Consider the following 12,919-nt stretch of genomic DNA (forward strand, 5'->3'; position numbering starts at 1 on the left):
TTGGCATGCTGCAGAAGACACTGATATATTTATTTGAATTAACATCATAAAATTCATATTTCTAAGGACAAACTAAGACAAAGAGTCTCAAAGAATATATTTTCAGATACATGCTGTTCAAGTACTATAAGCGGTTAACACAAAAAAAATATGTCAAAGCATCAATATGATTGACAATAAAAAGGATGACTCAGAGAATACTTGAAGCAGCAGCAGCGTCAAGTACCAAAATCCTACAGATTCCTCAATAGCCAATAGAAGCAGGAAATTTTGTACAAGTATGCCTCATCGAAGCAACTGAAAATATCTCCAAGAATCCAATCTCCCACCATTCGATTCATTTCTTTTGGACCAGACATCATATGAATCCTCTCTTCCCAACAGCATAGACACTTGTAGGAAACGTTTACCCAAGCCACCCAAGGTCGGAATTCAAACACCATATGGAGGAGCCCTAGATGCCATACTGGCAACTCTAGCCTGCATTTGTGCTGCCCTCACTTTCGCAGAAGTTGCCCGATGAAAGAATTGCTCACGAGAGAGCGCTCTTATGTTTCTCATGTAGGCATCGAAGGGGATAACGCCTTCCTGAACTGCCCTATCCAACGAATAAATAGCATCCTCAATAGCGAGATCAGCAACAGTGCAGTCCAGCATCTGTCTCGACAGAGCATCGTAGGGCTCAAAGACATCATCAAATATATCGATCTCCGACTTCTTCTTATTGCCATTTTCCTTCACCCACGCTTCAAGAACATCTCCATTCATAAGCACTATCTGGAGTAACTGCTCCAACCCCTCCTTCTCATCCAGCATCTCCCTCAACCCCTTATTGAGCTGCTCCTCCCGCTGCCTCAATGCCGCCTGCACATTGAAAAGTGAGTCCATCTCTGCCTCCCTCGACTTCCTCAAAGAAACAATATCGGAATGCAGCATCTCCAGCAGCTTATTGATGGAATTCCTCTTGAAAACCTCGGATGGGTCTTCCGTTACCGGTCGTTGAGGAGAGGGCGGCATGGGCCGGCCATAGGGCGATAGAAGCCGATTGGGAATAGGACCTGCACTTGGTCTTACAACAGGGCCCGGAGGATTCAACGCCGAGGAAGAGGAAGAAGAAAGAGATGGGGCCGGTCCGACCACCGCAGAAGACGAAGAACCTCGAGTTGGGCTGTGAATCCTGTGCCCCGCAGAAGCAGCAGCAGCGGAGGGCTGCTTGGTGTACAAGGGAGGATCCCGACCGAACGAATGGCTCATGTTCTTCACCAAGTCGACGAGATTCGAACTGGGGAAGATCCAGCTGTGCAGATAAGGAACGGAGACCAATCCGGATAGATTCACAAGGGGGTGCCCGCGCCTGATGACCATGTCCCTCGTTGGATTAACATAAACACAAGGGGGTTGGCGTGGGTAGGACTCCATCAACCAGATGACCACGGGGATGTTGTAGGTGACCTGCTGGTAGAACATGGGGATCGTCCCTTCGGCCTGGAGAAGGTTCACCGTCCGCCCATCGTTGTGGGTGAACACGGCCGTCTTCGCCTGGAGGCTGGGATACTCCTGAACCAGAGCCACGAGGTGCTGCCTGATGTACCATTTCACGTCTTCGCTGTAAGGCAGAGCGGAAGGGCCTCTCTGAGAGAGCAGGCTGTTGAGGAATTGGACCGAGAGCTGGGATGAATTGGCACCATACATTGGGGGAACCATGATGATGATTAGATTAATGATTGAGATTGATGGTGGTAATGGAAATGAGAGAGAGAGAGAGAGAGGTGATGATTAGATTAACGATTAACAGTGCTGGCGGCGGTGGAAATGAATTTGAGAGATAGAGAGAGAGTCTCGTTTAACGATCGGATTGATGATGACGATGGTGGCGGTGGTCAATCTATATTAACAACCAGATGAACAAGGGAATTTGGGGTTGCAGCGAGGATAGTGGTCGATCGTTGTGGGTTCAATAGTTGAAATGGGCGATTGGATTCTAGGGTTTTCCTTTGGGATTCTAGGGGTTTCTGATGAGAGAGAGAGAGAGAGAGGAATTGAGACTTCAGAGGCTTTTGAATCAGTGAAGAGAGAGAGAGAGAGATGCCGCGTGACGAGTTACCCTCGATCTTGGTGGTCCTCTTTTGCGATTGTTGTCAGATCTGACGGAGGGAGGGAGGAATGAGGGTGAGGGCTTCTCGCTGTTCGTACTCCAAGAAGCTTCCTCAATCCTTATTACTTGCTTCCCTACGAAGGTTGCTAAAACAAAACCATAGCAACGAATTTCGGAAATATTTTATTCATTTGTCACAAAAAACTCGGTATTGGGAGTTTCTCGGCAGGGGAAAACGTCGAGATATTTATAAAAAAAAAATCCGTTTTTTCTTCAAAAATCTTATGGAATTTTTCGTATTTTTAAATATTGAAATGTTAAAAATATAAAACATTGTAAATATAAAAACATATAAATATAACATCAATAACAAGATAATGTCACGATAAAATGATAATATTTTTAAAATATCATATAAATAATATTTTTAACATATCGTGATTTTTCAGGATTATATTGTTTTTTTACAACCTTCGGTAGATTTTCAAAAACCAGCTAATATTTGTGACTATGATTTTATTTATTGTTTTATTTGCTTTGTTAATTATGTTATGAATTTACAAGAGAATGGCAATATCTCATGGGTGCAAATCCTAGCATGGCGATTCTTTGCCTTATTCCTTATTGAGAATGTAAACCGCTGGGATATAGGCATTACAGGATCCAAACTAATTGGATGCAACGTAATCAAATTCGGATTCAGATGGAATCATCTAAAACCTAATCCAGATCCAACTAACTTAAAATCTGACATTTACACACTCATATTTGGATCTTAGTTGGAATCAGACTCGATTTTGGATGCAAAATTTGTGCTAAATCCGGACCCGATTACTATTAGGATCTGACTTTGGCTACCGAATCCAACTAAACAGATTCGGATTCTGGTTAAATGTCAGATAACATTCAACCAGTTGATATCCCTGCATGTCACAAAGATATGGATAATATCCTGCATGCCACTTGCGATCTATATCCAAGTTTGGATTGTTTTTTGAGAAGTAAGACACGAGGACACATCTTCTTAATTTTTATTCAATAATTTTTTTAAAATTTTAACATATAAACATGACATTTTTGATAAAATATTCATAATTTATCAAAACAATGAAAATAATCAGGATCATGTGATCCAGCCATAACATGCCCGACTTCGGTCACACAAGACGCACACTCTAGATGACACGTCATTGTGACATAGTTTATGTCCATTAGATATATTCAACATTTGTTTATTAAAAGCCACTTCCAAAATATACTTTTTTTTTTTGAAAGGCAAGTACGGTTATGCTATGTGTTTTGGGAAGGATCTTATCTTATGACATTTTTTTTTTAATTTATAACCCAAAGAAACCGCACCGAGCACGAAGACCTGGTCACGCTGGGTTAGCCCGACGTATTACGGTCATCCTACCAGCAGCATAAAACTCCTAAACTAGGATTATTCAACGTATCACAGGGGTTTGAACCTGCAAAGTCCCACCACAAGGAGACATGCACTAAGAGCTCCTACCAACCACTCGGAGTCCCGTTGATCACTTCCAATATAGTTTAATAGAAGAACGTGATTCTTTTTTATCTAAAGATAAAGCTGGGGTTAGGCAGACCCCTACCAGTTATACAATCATACCATTTGGGATTTGAACTTGCAACATCCCAACCAGTGGCGGATCCAGGGGTGGGCATGGGTGGGCGGTCGCCCACCCCAGAATTAGAAACCGAGTCGAAATATGATATGACTCGGGTCTTCTTCTTCATTCCACACGATTTGGTGGTTGCATTCTTTCCTTGCGAATGCTTGTCGAAAAGAAGATCAGAGCAGGGTGGTGCAGGGGTTAGGCAGACCCCTACAATACAGAGTACCCTATGGCACCCAGACGCAGGAGACGGTGGACATGGGATGGAGCCAGCCGAGGGAGTTGCTCTGCCTCATGTTGTGTCGAGGACTGTCCCCTTCGAGAGGGAGCTGAGGAGGCACCTCAGTTGGAAGACCTTCGGCTTGCTGCTGGATCACCACCGAGAAGGAGGTGGCTCAACTGCCGAAACAGGCTTTTGATCTCGATCTATGATCTTCACCACCATGGAGGCTTCGAGTCATTGCACCACCGATAGAGGTTGATCATCACCACCCGAAGTCTGCCCACCCAACGAAAACTTCTGGCTCTGCCACTGGTCCCAACACAAGGCGACATACACTAACTGCTCCTGCCAGACACACACACACACACCCCACACACACACCAAAGTGATTTTTTTTCACTAAAGAGTTTCTTCTTCTTTTTATCTATTTTGGACAGTCTTTTTTTAATGTGATTCTAAAAAAAATCTTTATACATCATCTTTCAAGTGAACCAAAAATCAAACTATGTACAACATGTTTCTAGGGCTTGATCAAAAAATATAGGTTAAGAATCAATATCTCTTTGGTATATGTTATTAGCATATAAAGGAGGATTAAATATTCCATCCTTGTTCCCTTCATGATTTCATCTTTAAGGTGCCCTTTGGTAAACCATGATTTGGGCAGAACACAGGGTGGAAAGTTCATTTGTAACAATTAACTTAGGCAACGAGTTCCAAAAGACACAAATAACAATAAAAAAAATGAATCAATCGTGCCCAAGAGTACAAACAGAGCAATTCTATCATCCACAAGGTCACACATGGAAAAACAGAATTTATTTTCACAAATAAAAGTAAATGTAATATGAAAAATGAGTCATGCTAATCAGCTAATTAGAGTCATATGTATCGATTTCTGATATTTTGTTTTGAGGAGAGATGATTCAGTTTGTTACGTTTGTTTTATGTCCTAATAAGTTGGAGATCCAAGTTTTTCTTCAAACAGGATTCAACTTCGTATCCAAATGGGTTGGAACTAGTATTAGTCATTGAGTTATCGATCAGGATAAAGTCGAGATTTAAATATATTCTGTGCAAAATTATCTGTTCAAATTTTCCTTTTAAAAAAATATGTTCAATCGATAAATTCTCGAGTCTTTTGACTCAACAAATACTTGAGTCAAAATCAAATCTAAATCATGGCTGACCGATTAAATTGATTTTGGCAATTTCCTTATCCAACCTATTTATATACATTTTGAGAGAGAGAGAGAGAACAAAAATTATAAGTGAAAGAATTTTTATGGGGATTCAAATCACATAGGGGAATGAGTGACTTCAAATCCTATAAGGCTGTGTTTGGGAGTGCGTACTTGGAGAGATTTGAAAGGAGTTTGGGGAAATAAAAATACTGAAATTCAAGGGAAATGATTTTGAGGGAGTTGGAGGTAATCAAATTTTGTTTGGAAGCATCGTCCACAACGATTCTGGCATTCAATTCTGCTTAGGGACAAAGTCTTCACCTTGGCCTCGTCTCAAAATTCTGCCCTCCATCCCCGCCTTCACTCTCTCACGGGTTTTTTTAACCTCCATCCATGTTTCATGTCCAAATGGGGCAATGCGAAACGGGGTTTCATTTCTCTATGATCCATTGTCATCCTTAAAGTAGAAGAATGAGGTGTTGAACATTTTTGGTTTGGGTCCAACCGATGATCCGGTTTGACACTACAAGTAGTGGGCTAGTGGCTAATAGTGGGGAGTTAATAGCTTTAAGTGTGTGGAGGTTACGTGAATGTGGAGAGACCACATTCACGTAATTGCCCAGTGCTCCCTTTATAAAAGGAAGAGGGAGACTATATGTATGATGAAAGCAATCAGCCCCCTAACCCCATACAGTGCCGACATACTTATATTTACTGGGTTCAGGGTCCTACTCACTGTTGACCTAAGGCCTGGGGTCATCGTGGGCATCGACTGGCTGAAGAGAACGTCAAGCACCCACACAGGTACGCAATTACTATCTTTGATTTGGTATTTCCGACATTACGAAGAACGTAAGGGCGGACGCCGAAACAAGCACTTGTGCATCCGATCCACCTGGACCTCGTTGATCAGGTCAGCGGCAAGGTCCGGGAGCTTGATCTCGAGTAGTCAAGGGTCAGATCGATGATCGCCTCTGGATCTTTGTTGTATTTGGTGACTCTGCACTTGGAGCCCCACATCGCTGGACCAAGATCGAAAACCCAAGGGATAGGGGACCGTATATATATAAAAAAAGATGGATAGGGTCAGATTTTGTTACCTGCTGATGGCTCACTGTTTGCTTTTGCCGGTGAATGGGGTTGTTGAAAGTCGGCGTCGCTGACTGGCATAAGCCTTCATTGGATTGTTGTCAGACGTCAGAAACCCTCGTTAGATGGGTTTCTGTCAAAGGGTTTTACGCCATAAAGGTGTTGTTGGGATGCGTCATCGGAAAGAGGTGGCCTTAGCCCGTTGATTCATCGGTGGAGGTCGCTATCGCTGGCGGCCTTATGGTTGGCAATCGATGTTGATGATCGCCTATCATCGTAAGGCAACGTGGGTCACCGGTGGGCGACGTAAGTCATTGTTGGGCGATGTGGTCATTCAATTTCTGAGAAATTGAATGCAACCTTTTAGTTGTTGGGTAACCCGGATTGGACCAGGTATACCGACATGGTGGCGGTCCCGATCCGAACCAATTTGGTTGGATCGGGTCTGCCCGAACCCATTTAGAAAAGTCATGTTCCAGGATCGGACCCGGACCCATTATGGTTAAGGGTTTGGGTCTGATCCAGACTGGGGATTGAATCCTCCTGTAGGATCCGAACCCACATAAGATATGGGTCTATGATCGGATCTGACCCTGTTGGATCGAAACTGGATCCATTTGGCCTTCAGGTCTGGTATGATCCAATTGAATCGCATCATTATCTGAAACCAATCGACCTGAATCTAATGTGTGGGTTTGGACCAGACCCGAACCCATTATGGTTCAGGGCCAGGGTATGATCCGAACATGGGGTTGGATCCGCTCCAGAATTACCAGGTTATGATCCAGAATTACCAGGTTATGATCCAGACCCACTAAGAATTTGGGTCTGGATCTAATCTGAAAGACCTAGATTCAGTTTTGGATTGGGTCAGACCTGAATCTTGTTTGGATCGAGTCAAACCCGAATATTGTTATAGATCAAATTTGGATCTAAATTGAATCAGATTGGATCTGTAACAGGGTCCAGATACTATTTAAAATTGAATCAGATCGGATACAGTTTATGCGCATATGAGGATGTCCAATTGAAGTTAAATTGTATAACCCATATATAAAAGCTTTTGATCCTAGAACGACTAGTGGATTTTTTATTGGTTATCCAGAAAGGTCAAAGGGCTTTAAGTTTTATTGTCTATCTCATACACCACATATAGTGGAAACAGATAAAGCAAAATTTCTTGAAATTAGGATAGATATGTCTCAAAATATTGATTTTGAGAAAATACAGGATTCAAGTTTCATACCTGTTAAGGATAAAGACCCAATTTTTCCTATTATTGTTCCTTTGAATAATGTAAGAGAAAGTTCGATCAATGAACATCAATCCCAAATAGAGCTAATTATTGATGAGGATATACAATAACAAAATGATACAAAAATTCATTTTGAACCACCTATGGCACTTGTATGGAGGTCTACGAGGACCAAAAAATCTGCTATCCATCTGGACTATGTGTATTTGTAAGAGTCTAATAATTTCATAGATATTGATGATGATCCCTTCATATTTGCAGAAGCTATTGAAAGTGAAAGATCAATACATGTGATCAATGTCATGAAAGAAGAGCTTGACTTCATGATAAAGAACCAACTGTGGGATCTTGTACATCGACCTGATAGAGTTAGACTTGTTGGTTTTAAGTAGGTCTATAATACCAAAACAAACTCTAAAGGTCATGTGGAGAGGTATAAGGTTAGGCTTGTTGCAAAAGGTTTCACACAGATAGAGGGTATTAATTATAATGAGACCTTTTCTTCTGTCTCAACTAAGGAATCATTGAGAATAATCATGGCCCTCGTAGCTCATTTTGATTTAGAGCTACATCAGATGGATGTGAAAACTGCCTTCCTAAATGAGGATATGGAAGAAGAGGTATACATACAACAACCTTCTAGTTTCAGTGTAGATGACTCAAATCATTTGGTTTGTAAATTAAAGAAGTCAATTTATGAACTTAAGCAGACCTTCCATCAGTGGTATAAGAAGTTCAATCAGGTAATTATGAACTTTGAATTCACTGAAAATATTATTGATCGGTGCATTTACATTAAGACTAGTGAGAGTAAGTTCATAATTTTGGTTTTATATGTTGATGATATTCTTCTTGCAACTAATAATTTGATTCTATTACATGAGACAAAATATTTTTTTCTCTCATTTTGATATGAAGGACATGGGTGATGCCACATATGTCCTTAGAACCGAGATCTGTTGCGACAGAACAAAAGGTGTCCTTAGCCTCTCTTAAAAATCTTATATCTTTAAGGTTCTTTAAAGATATAGGATAAAGAATTGTTCTCCTGGTTTGGCACCCATAGTGAAAGGGGATAAAATAAGCCTAAAGGATTGTCCTCAAGATGATAATGAAAAGGCTCAAATGGCAATTGTCTCATATGCTTCAGCGGTTGGGAGTTTGCAGTACGCGCAGACCTGCACACAACCTGATATAGCATTTGCTGTGAGAATGCTTGGAAGATATCAGTCAAATCCAAACATTGCACACTGAAAGACAACGAAGAAGGTCATGCGCAATTTGCAATGAACAAAGGACTATATGTTAACTTACAGAAAAGTTGACCACCTAGAGGTCATTGGATACTCTTATGCAGACTTAGAAGGATGTCTCAACAGTAGAAAATTCACTAATGGATACAACTTTCTACTAGCATGTGGTGTCATTTCATGAAGAAGTGAAAAACAGTCTACAACTGCTGCTCATATTATAGAGGCAAAATTTATTGTTGTATACGAGACTTCATCTGAGGCCATTTAGATAAAAAACTTCATTATGGGCCTTAGTATTGTAGATTCTATTGAGAGAACACTAAAGATCTTTTGTGACAATGAAGCAGTTGTGTCCTTCTCAAATAACAACAAGAGCTCAACCTCGTATCGACACATGGAGTTAAAATATTTTATTGTTAAAGAAAGGATGGAGAATTATCCGATATATATATATTGATACAATTGGAAAGAAAAAAATGATTGTGGATCCCCTTACTAAAGGGCTGGCATTGGGATTATATTCCCAACATATAAAGGGGATAGGTCTTTTTTATTCCTTCTGATGTATGACAATACATTATATGTGATCACATTTATGAAAATGAATTGATTCTCTATGACTTTGAATATTATTGATTTTACATAAAGGATTTCTCATTTGGTTAAAGAGAATAACAGAATAACAATATTAATAGAATTGTGTATTATTGATTTTGCATAAAGGATCTCTCATTTGGATAAAGAGAATAGTAGAATAACAATATTAAAGGACTAATAGAATGGGTTTGAGACCAACTTAAAGTAAATTTTTTTGCATGTTAAAACATTGATAATGAATTATATTGTAGTATATAGAAATATGACATTTCATAAAGATGTGTTCATCTTCATAACTCATATGATTCATTCTTGTGATATATGATAGCATATGAACCCATTAAATCAAAATAATAGTATAAACCTTGATTTAGTGCATTTTTAGTGTCAAGAAGTCAAGTGAGAAAATGTTGAATATTTCGGGTTTAGGTCCAACCCATATGTGACATGGTTTGACACTACAAGTAGTGGGCTAGTTGCTAATAGCGGGGAGTTAATAGCTTTAAGTGGGTGGAGGTTACGTGAATGTGGAGAGACCACATTCACGTAACTACCCACTGCTCTCTTTATAAAAGGGAGAGAGGGATTGTACGTATGATGAGAGCAATCAGCCCCCTAACCCCATATAGTGCCCACATTCTGGTATCTATTGGGTTCAGGGTCCTGCTCACTGTCGACCTGAGGCCTGTGCTCATCGTAGGCATCAACTGGCTTAGTAGAACGTTGAGCACCTGCACGCGTTTACATGGTTACACCAACAAGAGGTTAAATCATCAAAGGGTCAATTGTGTCGAAGGAGAGCTTACTAGAGAAAAGACAACCCAAAAAAGGTCGCTTTAGCTTTAGGGTTATAAAATTGGAATATAAATAATGCAATTTTATTAAATCATTTAAGGTATTTTAGTTATTTTACTAACGAAAATCGGGAACAAGGCAGAGAGGAGCAAGGTGGGAGAAAGCATAAGTTCATCCCCGCATGAGTTTTGATTTTCATCAGTGGTATAAGAAGTTCAATCAGGTAATTATGAACTTTGAATTCACTGAAAATATTATTGATCGGTGCATTTACATTAAGACTAGTGAGAGTAAGTTCATAATTTTGGTTTTATATGTTGATGATATTCTTCTTGCAACTAATAATTTGATTCTATTACATGAGACAAAATATTTTTTTCTCTCATTTTGATATGAAGGACATGGGTGATGCCACATATGTCCTTAGAACCGAGATCTGTTGCGACAGAACAAAAGGTGTCCTTAGCCTCTCTTAAAAATCTTATATCTTTAAGGTTCTTTAAAGATATAGGATAAAGAATTGTTCTCCTGGTTTGGCACCCATAGTGAAAGGGGATAAAATAAGCCTAAAGGATTGTCCTCAAGATGATAATGAAAAGGCTCAAATGGCAATTGTCTCATATGCTTCAGCGGTTGGGAGTTTGCAGTACGCGCAGACCTGCACACAACCTGATATAGCATTTGCTGTGAGAATGCTTGGAAGATATCAGTCAAATCCAAACATTGCACACTGAAAGACAACGAAGAAGGTCATGCGCAATTTGCAATGAACAAAGGACTATATGTTAACTTACAGAAAAGTTGACCACCTAGAGGTCATTGGATACTCTTATGCAGACTTAGAAGGATGTCTCAACAGTAGAAAATTCACTAATGGATACAACTTTCTACTAGCATGTGGTGTCATTTCATGAAGAAGTGAAAAACAGTCTACAACTGCTGCTCATATTATAGAGGCAAAATTTATTGTTGTATACGAGACTTCATCTGAGGCCATTTAGATAAAAAACTTCATTATGGGCCTTAGTATTGTAGATTCTATTGAGAGAACACTAAAGATCTTTTGTGACAATGAAGCAGTTGTGTCCTTCTCAAATAACAACAAGAGCTCAACCTCGTATCGACACATGGAGTTAAAATATTTTATTGTTAAAGAAAGGATGGAGAATTATCCGATATATATATATTGATACAATTGGAAAGAAAAAAATGATTGTGGATCCCCTTACTAAAGGGCTGACATTGGGATTATATTCCCAACATATAAAGGGGATAGGTCTTTTTTATTCCTTCTGATGTATGACAATACATTATATGTGATCACATTTATGAAAATGAATTGATTCTCTATGACTTTGAATATTATTGATTTTACATAAAGGATTTCTCATTTGGTTAAAGAGAATAACAGAATAACAATATTAATAGAATTGTGTATTATTGATTTTGCATAAAGGATCTCTCATTTGGATAAAGAGAATAGTAGAATAACAATATTAAAGGACTAATAGAATGGGTTTGAGACCAACTTAAAGTAAATTTTTTTGCATGTTAAAACATTGATAATGAATTATATTGTAGTATATAGAAATATGACATTTCATAAAGATGTGTTCATCTTCATAACTCATATGATTCATTCTTGTGATATATGATAGCATATGAACCCATTAAATCAAAATAATAGTATAAACCTTGATTTAGTGCATTTTTAGTGTCAAGAAGTCAAGTGAGAAAATGTTGAATATTTCGGGTTTAGGTCCAACCCATATGTGACATGGTTTGACACTACAAGTAGTGGGCTAGTTGCTAATAGCGGGGAGTTAATAGCTTTAAGTGGGTGGAGGTTACGTGAATGTGGAGAGACCACATTCACGTAACTACCCACTGCTCTCTTTATAAAAGGGAGAGAGGGATTGTACGTATGATGAGAGCAATCAGCCCCCTAACCCCATATAGTGCCCACATTCTGGTATCTATTGGGTTCAGGGTCCTGCTCACTGTCGACCTGAGGCCTGTGCTCATCGTAGGCATCAACTGGCTTAGTAGAACGTTGAGCACCTGCACGCGTTTACATGGTTACACCAACAAGAGGTTAAATCATCAAAGGGTCAATTGTGTCGAAGGAGAGCTTACTAGAGAAAAGACAACCCAAAAAAGGTCGCTTTAGCTTTAGGGTTATAAAATTGGAATATAAATAATGCAATTTTATTAAATCATTTAAGGTATTTTAGTTATTTTACTAACGAAAATCGGGAACAAGGCAGAGAGGAGCAAGGTGGGAGAAAGCATAAGTTCATCCCCGCATGAGTTTTGATTTTCATCAGTGGTATAAGAAGTTCAATCAGGTAATTATGAACTTTGAATTCACTGAAAATATTATTGATCGGTGCATTTACATTAAGACTAGTGAGAGTAAGTTCATAATTTTGGTTTTATATGTTGATGATATTCTTCTTGCAACTAATAATTTGATTCTATTACATGAGACAAAATATTTTTTTCTCTCATTTTGATATGAAGGACATGGGTGATGCCACATATGTCCTTAGAATCGAGATCTGTTGCGACAGAACAAAAGGTGTCCTTAGCCTCTCTTAAAAATCTTATATCTTTAAGGTTCTTTAAAGATATAGGATAAAGAATTGTTCTCCTGGTTTGGCACCCATAGTGAAAGGGGATAAAATAAGCCTAAAGGATTGTCCTCAAGATGATAATGAAAAGGCTCAAATGGCAATTGTCTCATATGCTTCAGCGGTTGGGAGTTTGCAGTACGCGCAGACCTGCACAC

At 39.2% G+C, this 12,919-nt stretch overlaps 1 pseudogene across 1 annotated transcript; it reads right to left on the minus strand.

Annotated features, from left to right (window-relative positions):
* On the minus strand, positions 1-2,201 carry LOC149813781 (protein ELC-like pseudogene; annotated as a pseudogene). Its single transcript, XR_016428300.1, has one exon. The product of XR_016428300.1 is annotated as a protein ELC-like pseudogene (transcript).
* Between the last annotated feature and the right edge of the window lie 10,718 nt (positions 2,202-12,919).

Source organism: Nuphar pumila, chromosome 16 (assembly GCF_984573655.1).
Source record: "Nuphar pumila chromosome 16, dmNupPumi1.hap1.1, whole genome shotgun sequence".
In the NCBI taxonomy this organism is placed as follows: Eukaryota; Viridiplantae; Streptophyta; class Magnoliopsida; order Nymphaeales; family Nymphaeaceae; genus Nuphar; species Nuphar pumila.